We start from the raw sequence: 10,363 nt of genomic DNA, 5'->3' as shown, positions 1-10,363 counted from the left end.
GTTTTCAGTCATCCTGCAGGAACTGCCAGAGGCTGTGAATCAGTGACTGGAAACATGGAGCTTTGCTTCTGGGGTTGTCTGGTTTCCGATGTGGAGAACATGGGCTCCAAGCAGCCCAGTCCAGCAAAGAACTGCCTGATCTGTGAGCAGACTCTCCAGGGTGGGGCTTATTTTTCCTTAAAAATGAGTGGGATGCAATGGCCAGACATACAGTCTGTCGGTGCTGTCCAGATATGGCCTGGGACTTGTCTAGCCAAACAAGGGAAGAAGAAAAGGGAATTTAAACACACCTCTCTGCCCTTTTCTCAGCAAGTGCTGAAAGGTGTGAAGGTACAGCTGTGTCATTCCTTCCTGCTGTGTGCTCTGAGCATGCATTCTCAGCAGTAGTTCACAGAAGTGAGCCTTGTTCCCCCAGCAGAGGAGCTTTGCCACAGGGTGCTGGGGTATCTGCTCAGTAGACTTGCTGACGTCAGGGAGCAGCTTTGCCAGGCGAGCCCTCCAAGCAAAAAGCCAAAACCCCTGGATAGCACTGAGCCTGCGATCCCTCACTCGCTTTCTGCTGGATTAATTGCTAGAAGGGTTCTGCAGCTGCATGGCAGCCCAGCACCCGGTCTGGTTGGCCATACCTCTGCATTTCTGTTCTCTGAAACAGTGTTTCTCACCTGATTCACCGTGCAACCGGAGGGTGGAATTCAGCTTCATATCCATGGCAAGGAATGTAAGTATTCCTGCCTATAGTCTTTGCAAGTGCACTACCCGAGTGTGCACATGAGCAACAAGAAAGTACTGTTTCCAGTGGGGAGGTAGGAGCAGGGCTCGCCAGCCTGCCTTCAACTGTTTCTGCTCACCCCAGAGCTGTTGGGGGCACCAGTCCTCCAACCAGAGCTGCTCAGGGGGGCAGGAGCTCCCTGGCGAACTGAGGATGGTCTGGCCTCAGCCTGAGTGGGGCAAATCAGGCTAAGTCATCCAGAAGAGCCAAGGCTTTCTGGGCACGAGCCCCTCTTCCCAGAGTTGGCCTTTAATCCAAGCTGGCTGCAGCCCTTTTGTGCCTCCACGGGTGTTTGCTGGTGCAGGGCTGAGTGACTCAGCCTGCGCCCCTACCCTGAGCACTGGAGAGCTGGGAGGGGCTGCAGAGTGCCTGGCTGCAGATCTCGTCCTTCCCTTTTCTCATTTCAGCAAAACCGTTGCAAATTTCACGGAGCTTTCCATCACAGGCAAACAAAGAGGAAATTGATTCAGAGTGAGAGCATTAACATCACCGAATAGTAAAGGCATTGCCTAATGCTATCAAGCAAGCTTCCTCTACTGCAGAAGCAGAGGTAGGCAGAGTGAAGCTAAGGAAGTAAGGGGAAAATGGCTGGGTGAGGGCAAGGATCCTTAGCGAAGACAGCCCAGAGGACAAAAAGCAAAAAGAACAAAAGGAAAGGTGTTAGGGAAATATGACTGAGCAGATGCAGTACTTATCTGATTATGCATCAAATAAAATTCCTATGTGTAAACAAAAAGCAATGAGTAACATCAAGTGAAGGGCCAACATGTGGGAAGGAGTTGTGCTGGTGTAATAAAAGGGCCGGTGTTAAAACATTTCAGTTAGAGCCCTGCACGTGGGCTGCTGATGGAAGAAAAAGGCCTGGCTTTATGGCTTCCAAGGAAGGATGGCAAACACTGGGGCTTCCCGGTGCAAAGTGCTTGTCCATATGATAGTAAACTTCTAGTTATTCAAACATCAGTGACGAATCAACACTGTATTGGCTGCCTTTATGTAGGATAAGGCAAGGTCTGTCTTCCAGCAGGTGTTTTAATGCCAGCAACAACAGCAAAACATCTAGCACAGAATAAGCACAGGGTACATTATTTTGGCTCTTCCAATAGAAATGTAACTAGGAGTTCACGAATAATCTCAGTTAGTCTTATCCTGGGTACTACCACTGTCTAATTTTCACTTCACATCAAGACTATTTTAGTCTAATTGGCTATTAAAATATATATGTCAATGTGAAAGTTTCTAGCTCTTCAGCACCAGTGTAACTCATTTTCCAGAGCAATGCGAATGCCAAGAGGAATGGTTCCCACCAGCCTCGGAGCGCTGACACACTCACTCGGCAAGCACCTGCCCTGGCCTCAGGTACCGTCCAGCCTCCCACGGGTTTGTTACTGCAAGGGGTGTGCTCACCTGTCTGCTCACCTACCATCATCTGGGGTTTAAACTAGAGCACCTGACCCAGTATTTCAGATGACAGTGCAGTGACTCACTCAGAGACATCTTAGCATGATGGAAGGAGCTCCTGCCCCAGCACCTGCCCTGCCACACTGCTGGGACACATGCAGCCTTTGTGCCACACTGCTTCTGCAGGGCAGCTGGACCTGTGTGGGGTACCTCTGCCACTAGGCCTTAGCCAGTGCCTTTGCACGTATCATTTCATCCCCATCAGAGTTACCCACACTGTGACCAACAGACCCAAGTATCCTCTAAATTGTGCTTCTGGGGCAAAAGGAGGATGGATATCCACTTTTTATACCACTGGCTTGGTGCAAAGGAGCATGTAGATAGGGAGACACGAGCCCCACACGTTCTGCAGCTTCTTGAGGTTTTGCTTGCTCTTTCTCTCTGGCAGGCACATGAGACTGGCCTTTGATCACCAGAGATCAAGAGTATTTCCACCCATACAAGGTAAGTCTGTTAGTTGCACGGACAGCTCAGAGGAAATGGAGCTCCTGAGAAGACCTGATTTTTGGTGCATCAGTTCTTGTACGAGCATTTCAAGTGTTAGAGGAGTGTCTGGATTTTAAATATCTTGCATGCAGCACACTGCTCCAAAAAACTCTCTACCTTAGGCTAGTCCTCAGGCTTGAATATTAATGAAGGCATTTCCCTACATGAGCAACATGTACTATCTCATGTCTTATGCCTGCCTTGAATTTAAAGTGTGCAAATGCAAGTAAGTCTCATGTCAGGTCACCTGCAACTACAGATAACCGCAGATAACTGCTATGGCAATGCTGTCTGCTGGGATGAGCTCAGAAGTGGTTTCCAGCACTTCTTTCCCTTAAGCAATGAGCTGATCTGGGCTGAAGGCTGTTGCCATCCTAAGCTACAAGGCTGAAGGCTGGCCTGCCACGTCTGCTGGTACCTTTGCAGTGCCCCTAGAGTTATAGTTATCCTGGAGCTGCCATGGCAATGGGGCTGAGCTTGTGTTGGACACTGCCAAAATTGTGACTGCTGCGACCAGCCTATGTCCCTGAGGATGTGAGGTGTGACTGCTTGAACAAACAGCAGTGAGGCTGCTCATCTCACTCTTTCCACACTGCTGGCTTATTTTTGACCATGAGAATAGAGTTTCCCAAAAGAACTGAATTGTCACATGCAACAGGATATGAAATACAAGTTGCAGATTTCTGCAGTAGCTGCTTTTTCCCAAATCTCTACCACTACCATATCTCAAGTCCTTTGAAAGGACGTGTTAAGTGTCACTGCATTGCTCTGGATATCCATCATATGTGGGGCAGAAAGCAGCACAAGAAGTGAGTGTTAGCCTGTGTCTGCGAGCAGATCTGCCTCTTATTCCTGAAATGCTGGTGATGCAAAGCCCTTTCAAAGCCCCTCTTACAAACCTCTCCATCACTTTCTGCATTTCTGCTCTTTGCAGGCACTGTCATCATTAGCAAGCCTCTGCTATCCGTGGCTGTGTCTGCACTGTGGACTGTCTTTCAGAGATGTGTAAGGAAACCTGAGGCTTCTTGAAAGCATTCTTGCCCTTTCTTATCCCTGTGAAGTTGGTTATCAGTTCTGCAAATTCTTACATACAGAAAAAGCATTCGCCTACAGCAGAGGAGGTAAGAAAACAGTAGTGGTGAGCAAACTGACCTGGGGGGGAACATTTCTAGTTCTTCTGTGGTGTTTTCCCTGCTCATTAAAGCCCCTCCTTGGGCCTAGGGCTGTGTTTGATGGCAGATGATAACGACTCCAGAAGCGTGTCCCATTGCCTGGAGGCTGTGGGATCCTCTCTGCACAGCACGAACAATATCCCAGCTTCCAATAAGGAAGAGGCTAGCCGTGTGTTTCAGCATGATTCATCTCTCGTGGAGAAACCAGGCTTCCTTCTGCTAAGCTCCCCCTCTGTGGCCTTTTCCGTAGTTTTGCATGAGCTCAAAGGCATTGCAACAAAAGCACTGGGGAGAAGCCACAGTGTGGATTTGTCATATACCAAAACCCACATTTCTTCAGTATCTCTCCAGCTTCTCAGGAAACTGGTGTCCTGGAAAGAGATCAAGTTGAACGTAATCTTATCTTTCAGCCTATTTATTTTAAACCCTTGATCCTCTCCAACTGAAAACACCCCTTAGGATAGTAGCAGCACATCGAGCAGCTGGTGTGGGCACAGGAGACCAGTCCTTTTCTGACTAGAGCCACCTTTGGTGATGCCATCTCCCCATGCAGAGAACAGAGTGGATGCTGCTGTACTGCTGCCTGCATCGGTTGGACTTTGGTTGGCAGGGCGTTATAAAATGACTCAATGGGGATCAGAAAGTGGTAGGATCAAACAAAAGTCGCTTTGAAGCTGCTGTCAGTTGGCAAAAGAATAATTTAAAATTAAACCAGTTCTGAAACTATCTACCGCAAGCGGTTACAAGCCTCAGTGTTGTAAAACTGGGCTGTTTCCTCTTTTCCTCGCAACGATGATGTCCTTGATTCCTCCTTAGGCTTCTTTGGCAATTCTTGCACAGTAATAAAAAGGCATGACACAGCATATGTTTTGCGGCTCACCTTGCCAAACAAAATTACAACGTTAGTATAGCTTCTTCGCCTTTGCATAATTAACTCTACAAAGGAGATAGAGAGAGGGTAAGCATCTGTGCCAAGGCAAAAGCAAAAACAAGAAGTACGGAAGTCTGTTTTAAAGTCGTGTCTGTTCAAAGCAATTCTTTTAAAAATGACTTATCTTGAAACTGTTGCAGACAATTAGGGAAAGTCATACAGTTTCTAAATGCCTGTTACGTTTTACGTCTGTAGCTACATTGCTAAGATTCAAAAAAAAAGAAGTCGATGCCTCTTTGAGAGCTCATGAAAATTGTGCGGGAGCGCATCTTCTGTGCAACATGTGCTGGGGCCGGGAGGAAACAGTCTGCCCGGGAGTCACTGCTCACTCTTCAGGCTCAGCTGGCATTGCTCTCATGTTTAATAGTGTTCAGGACAGTCTCTCTGTTGAACTGAACCTCACAGCTGCCACAAGGGGAACTTGGTGCAGGTGGAGAGCTAAGTGGGGTGAGAGGTGGACCCAGTCCTGCCACCTATCGCACTGCCTTACTGTCATCCTTGTGTCTTGAAAGGACAGCACTTGGGCACTCCAAGCAAAGGAAGGGATCTCCCAGTAAACAGGATGATGAAAGGGAAAAAGGGAAACCCTTCACTCTATCGATCCGCCAAACTTGTTTCAGAAAAAATGCACAAAGCTACCACAACAAGCCCACTGTGTTTTTACCTAAACTAGTGTTAATAGCTGAATTAGGATTCAAGCAGCCTGAATAGTTCTAATATAGAGCGTTTAAAGAGCAAATCCTTTTTCCACTAATGCCAAAGACAAGACTCTCAGCAAAAAGTCTGGCCCCAGGTTTCTGGCAAGTCCCCAGGCAATCCAACTAAGAAAAGAAGAAAAACAAAACAAAACAAAAAACAAAAACAAAACAAAACAAAAAAAGGAAGAAAAAAGAGGCAAAATAAAAGAAAAAGAGGAAAATAGAAAAGAAAGAGATGAGGAACATTTTACAACCAGTTGTGGCAGCTGGCAGCAAGTCATCCAAGTAGAGCAGGGATCCTGCATATCTGCTCAGTCTCCCTTGCTTTTTGGCAGCCTCCAGACATGAAACCTTGTCATGCTCTGCTATCACATCCAGTGCAATGCCCCACTGTGCACAGTGTTGTTCAGTCACAAAGATGTTGTCTGTCTGCTCAAAGTTCTCACAGAGACCTTTGCACAATGACACCGCAGTCAAAACTTGTTTATTAAATGCTCATTTAGCAGAAATGAGGTCACATCATTTAATGGCTATTAAGATGTTAATGCATTAAACAGACTAAAATATCACCTGTTTATCCTAACCCTCATTTATCTAAATCACCTTTGCATTCATTGTGATGAGTGAGATTTGACTGCGTCTGCTAATTATGTAAGAGTTGAGCTAGCACCAGTTGTTCTTAGTATTGCACCCAAGCACCTTGGTAACAAACATCATCATCCACAGTAAACTGGAGCTGTTCCTAGATAATGATGACAAGAGAAATCTCCCAGTACAGTAGAAAAAAGTAAGTCAGTGCCCGAAGAACAGCAAGAGGAGGTCTCTGCCTGGAAGGAACCATGACTGAAGCTGTGAAGTGTATCCAAAATCATTGATTCCTATTGCTAAGCCAACCTATATCAATGGCACCATTCTGTGGCACAAACAATCCCACAAATCTCATGTAACGTGGAGTGAGAAACACCTTCATTAGTGTGCCACTGCCCCATGGTCCCCACTACTTTGGAGTCTGAGGGAACATCTCCATGGCCCAAGCCCTGGTGCAGTAAGTCGGGGTGCCTCCAGGCATCAGCATCCCTCTCAGGGTGGGCACCATTCATTTTATGGCGGTGCACGCTCAGCAGCTGTAGTGCTGAGCTCTGCTGCAGGGCTGAGCCCAGCTCTTTCTGCCTACGGAGATGAATGCACGGTTGGCTCCGAGCTGCAACTAATAGATTAAAGCTCCCAATAAATCAAGGGTTTTGCAAAAGCGTGAATGACTGATTTCACAAGGTGATTAGAATTATCAAGGGAAAACATTGCAAGTGCTCAATAATTTACACTAACCACCTGTACTTTTAAAATAACTTTCCCCATTCCCCTCCCTTAACTTTAAGGGATTCTTGCCATGTTCTTCAATCCATTTCCTTCCTTCCTTTCAGCTCTGATTGCTGCGGAACACTCTTAATAAAGAATGTACCATATCACTGGAGATTGTTCTGGGGATGAAAAATGCAATGTGATTTATTATAACATGGTCTATGCAGGCAGCTGATCTTAGCCTGCACTCTGCATCCTTCCAAAATCAAAACAATTTGCAATGTAATATTGTGAAATTGGGTTTATATTCCAGTGTGCATTTTATGATTCTTATCCTTAAGAAAGCGTTTTCAAATACATTTTCAGTTAGTTAGATTTTTCCATGCCTACTTTTCACTTTGAACGGTGCTAGCAAAGTCATGCCATGGTTTGAAAGGCTTTATGCGTAAATTTGGAACTCGTATCACACCCTACTGAGCAGTGAGGACTCTGCATGTATTTGTTTATTAAGTAGGAGTTATTTTCTCTCCAGCATGCCATAAAGCCAGGTCTTTGACCTCATTCCTCAACATGGACAAGAACTGAATTCCTGGAATAAAGAAAAAAATTGAAAAAATGCACTCCCATTTTGACAAAAATAACTGAAGAGATCCTTCCAACTCAAAAAAGCATTCAGGAAAAAATGTGGGACATATCCTTCACAGGTTGTCAACCTTCCATTGGAAGCAGAAGATCCGTGACAATTCATGCCACAGAGGTTTGCTGCCAGGTGGCGGAGGACAAAGTTAACTCTGGAGTGGTTTGCTGGCGGAGCAGCTGAGCAGTGGGTGGAAGTGCCCAGATGGAAGGCAGGGAGAAGATGGAAGGCAGAGAACTGAGGTGTGCAGAGGTGGCTGGGAGGGCACATCACAGCCCCATCTCTAAGGGCCAGGATGATGGCTTAGGAAAACACAAACAGAAAGGGCAGTTGGGCAGTGGTACAGTCCCAGCTGAGTGCTTAGTTGTTAAGAGTCCCAAAGGACTTTTTATGCAGGAATTTCTCTAACCACATTTTAAGTCTGGTTATACATTGACAAGAAAAATGACCCACGGTGAGGTGTCCGCACAGCTTGCTCTTTCACTTTGATAGCCCCAGGCTTCTGTGCCATGAGAAGCAGTGGGTTAACAAGCCACCTGCACCCTGCCTGTGCCACCCAGGACAGATCTCAGGACTGCCTGAGTTTATTTTTATTTTCCAATATTTCAACTAAGGAAAATATCCATTAGCTGACCTATGATAGAAAAAGTAAAATAAGTATTTGTACATGTGCTCAACACAAATAACTTACTTGAGAAACCCCTCATACACCTCTGCTTTATTGTTTTATTTTCCAGTGGTGGTTTTATGGTGTTATGATGAAGCAAAAGGTTTGACAGGTTTTATACAAAGAGGTAGTCTTTACCCAGATACTGGTATGCAATAGGTCATCTTGTTAAAACATACTGGAATAGAAATGAAGAGAGAAGGGGCTAGGAAGGGAAGGAGGAAGGAAAAGCTGGACAGTTCAGGGCGCAAAAAAATGCAGCCACATTGCCATTAGACAAAGAAATAGCATGCAAATAGTGGGGTGAAGACCCACTTTGCACAGGGACTCCCATTCATGATTTATGGTAGATAAAAGTTCAGTGAAACAGAAGCACACCAACTACATTCACTTGGAGACTGTTGGCACTATGTTGTTGACTGCAGCTTCTCTTGCAGATGCAAACATTATTTTTGCTGCTGCGACACAACCTGGGGTGAGCTGTCCTTCCAGCTCCTTCTACAAAAATGCCAAGAGCATGACAAGTGGGGTCCAACATACTGCTTTTGGTCAGTTCTCACCAAAGCCAACAGGAGCCTTGAGTCAGGCCACAACTAGGTGCAGGGCTTTGAGCAAGTAGGTCTTCTCAGATGGGCAATGGAAAGCCTATCAGTTACAACACGTTTTTACCTGAGATGAATTACTTTTAATAGGTATTTTGTTTTAGGAAGCTTGAAATGATGAGGTAGTGCTGCTACTTTTGATTTTACTTCAGGAAAGATGAACTGTACTTTCAGGGGATTCTCTGCTTGCCAGCAGTGTAACTTCTTTTAACCCAAATACCGTTGGCTAACTTAAGTCTGCCAGTTGCCTAAGCCTCTAGGTATGTTCTTAAAAAATAAATAATTACCCATCTACGTCCTCATGGGGATGTCTCTCAGATCTTCCCGCAGCTTTCTTCACAGCTTGTTTGGAGCATTATAAAGTCTGACCCAAATTCCAAGAGCACCGTCTGGAGAGTTCTCCAGCAGATGCCGTGGATGCTCAGTTAGACTATGACACTACCACAGCAGTCTGTAAATTTATTTTTCTTCTTTTTATGGGAGCTTCGAATGACTCAAAGGCCAATCATTGGATGACATATCAAACTCCAACTTCTAGATAAAGAAATTGGACTGTCTGCAAGAATACAAGCTATTGTTATATCACCATAGCTCTTCTGTAACATTTTCTTCTCGTGAGGTGATATCAAGTGCATAGAGTGGAGTAAGTTATAAAGTTGTACTAATGTGATTGTTTGGGATGTTAAAACAAAGTTAACAATTCCTTTACAAACCATCCCAGCTTCTGGGCAAACATCCCTGGAAGCTTCAGTTCTCTTTGGTCCTGGCTGCCCCATAAAGAAACATCATTTATGCTGAACTAATTAGCTGCCACTTAACCCTGGCGCCAAGAGTTGATGTAATGAAGCAAAATAAAATGGAGCTAATGAAATCAATAACATCATTAAAATAACTCACAGCAGAGTTACTGACTGCCGTGCCGACTGTGCTCACGGACCAATCACTCAGCACGTAAAGGGACTTCTGCAAGAACATGTTCGAGCTATGAATGGCAGCCAAAAGCCAACTTGACATCAGACTGCTCAGGTAGGCTTTTTCTGGACTGCACAGGGAGATTGGCATGGGCACAGCCCTGGCCTGGAAGAGTCAGATTAGTTTGGATAGATGGCAGTAAGAAGTAGAGGTCAAGCAGCTCCCAAAGCAAATTTCTAAGTGGGAGTTTTAAGCAGGAAGGTACATTTAGGTAGAGCTTTTCTACTATTAATGCAGCTAGAGTAAGATATTACCAGGAACAATGCACACCATGCACAGGAGGAAGCTGTCTGGGAAAGATTGAGCTGGCCCTGAAGGCCTAGAGTGTCTTGGTTGGCTGCTGAGAAGCTGAGGCCCTGCTCAACAGTGCTTAAAGAGCATGGAACGTGGCAAGCTCTGGCTCAGTGAGGGCTTCTTGATGCTGTGCTTGCAGGCCTGAACCCCCATCACTGGAAACACACTGTAATGTCAGTTCTTAATTGAACGAAAGAGGTAACTGCATGCTTCTTACACAGAATTTCCAAATGTTTGCAAAGTCTAAGCCTCCTCATTGTGCAAAGATATAATAGATACCATCAGAAAGACAGACAAACAGCAATGATAAGTCTTGCACTGCACAAGTTTTACACAAATAACAATGTTTCCATCACTGTTAGCCAACTCTCCTGAATT

At 45.4% G+C, this 10,363-nt stretch overlaps 1 long non-coding RNA gene across 1 annotated transcript; it reads left to right on the top strand.

Moving 5' to 3' along the window:
- The first annotated feature begins 2,039 nt into the window (after positions 1 to 2,039).
- Positions 2,040 to 6,619, top strand: LOC146544940 (uncharacterized). Its single transcript, XR_014882140.1, has 3 exons — positions 2,040 to 2,125; positions 2,616 to 2,671; positions 3,648 to 6,619. It is a non-coding gene; the product is annotated as an uncharacterized LOC146544940 (long non-coding RNA).
- Positions 6,620 to 10,363: the final 3,744 nt, after the last annotated feature.

Source organism: Meleagris gallopavo, chromosome 2 (assembly GCF_905368555.1).
Source record: "Meleagris gallopavo chromosome 2, MGAL_WU_HG_1.1, whole genome shotgun sequence".
In the NCBI taxonomy this organism is placed as follows: domain Eukaryota; kingdom Metazoa; phylum Chordata; class Aves; order Galliformes; family Phasianidae; genus Meleagris; species Meleagris gallopavo.
This window is presented reverse-complemented; position numbering and strand designations above follow the sequence as displayed.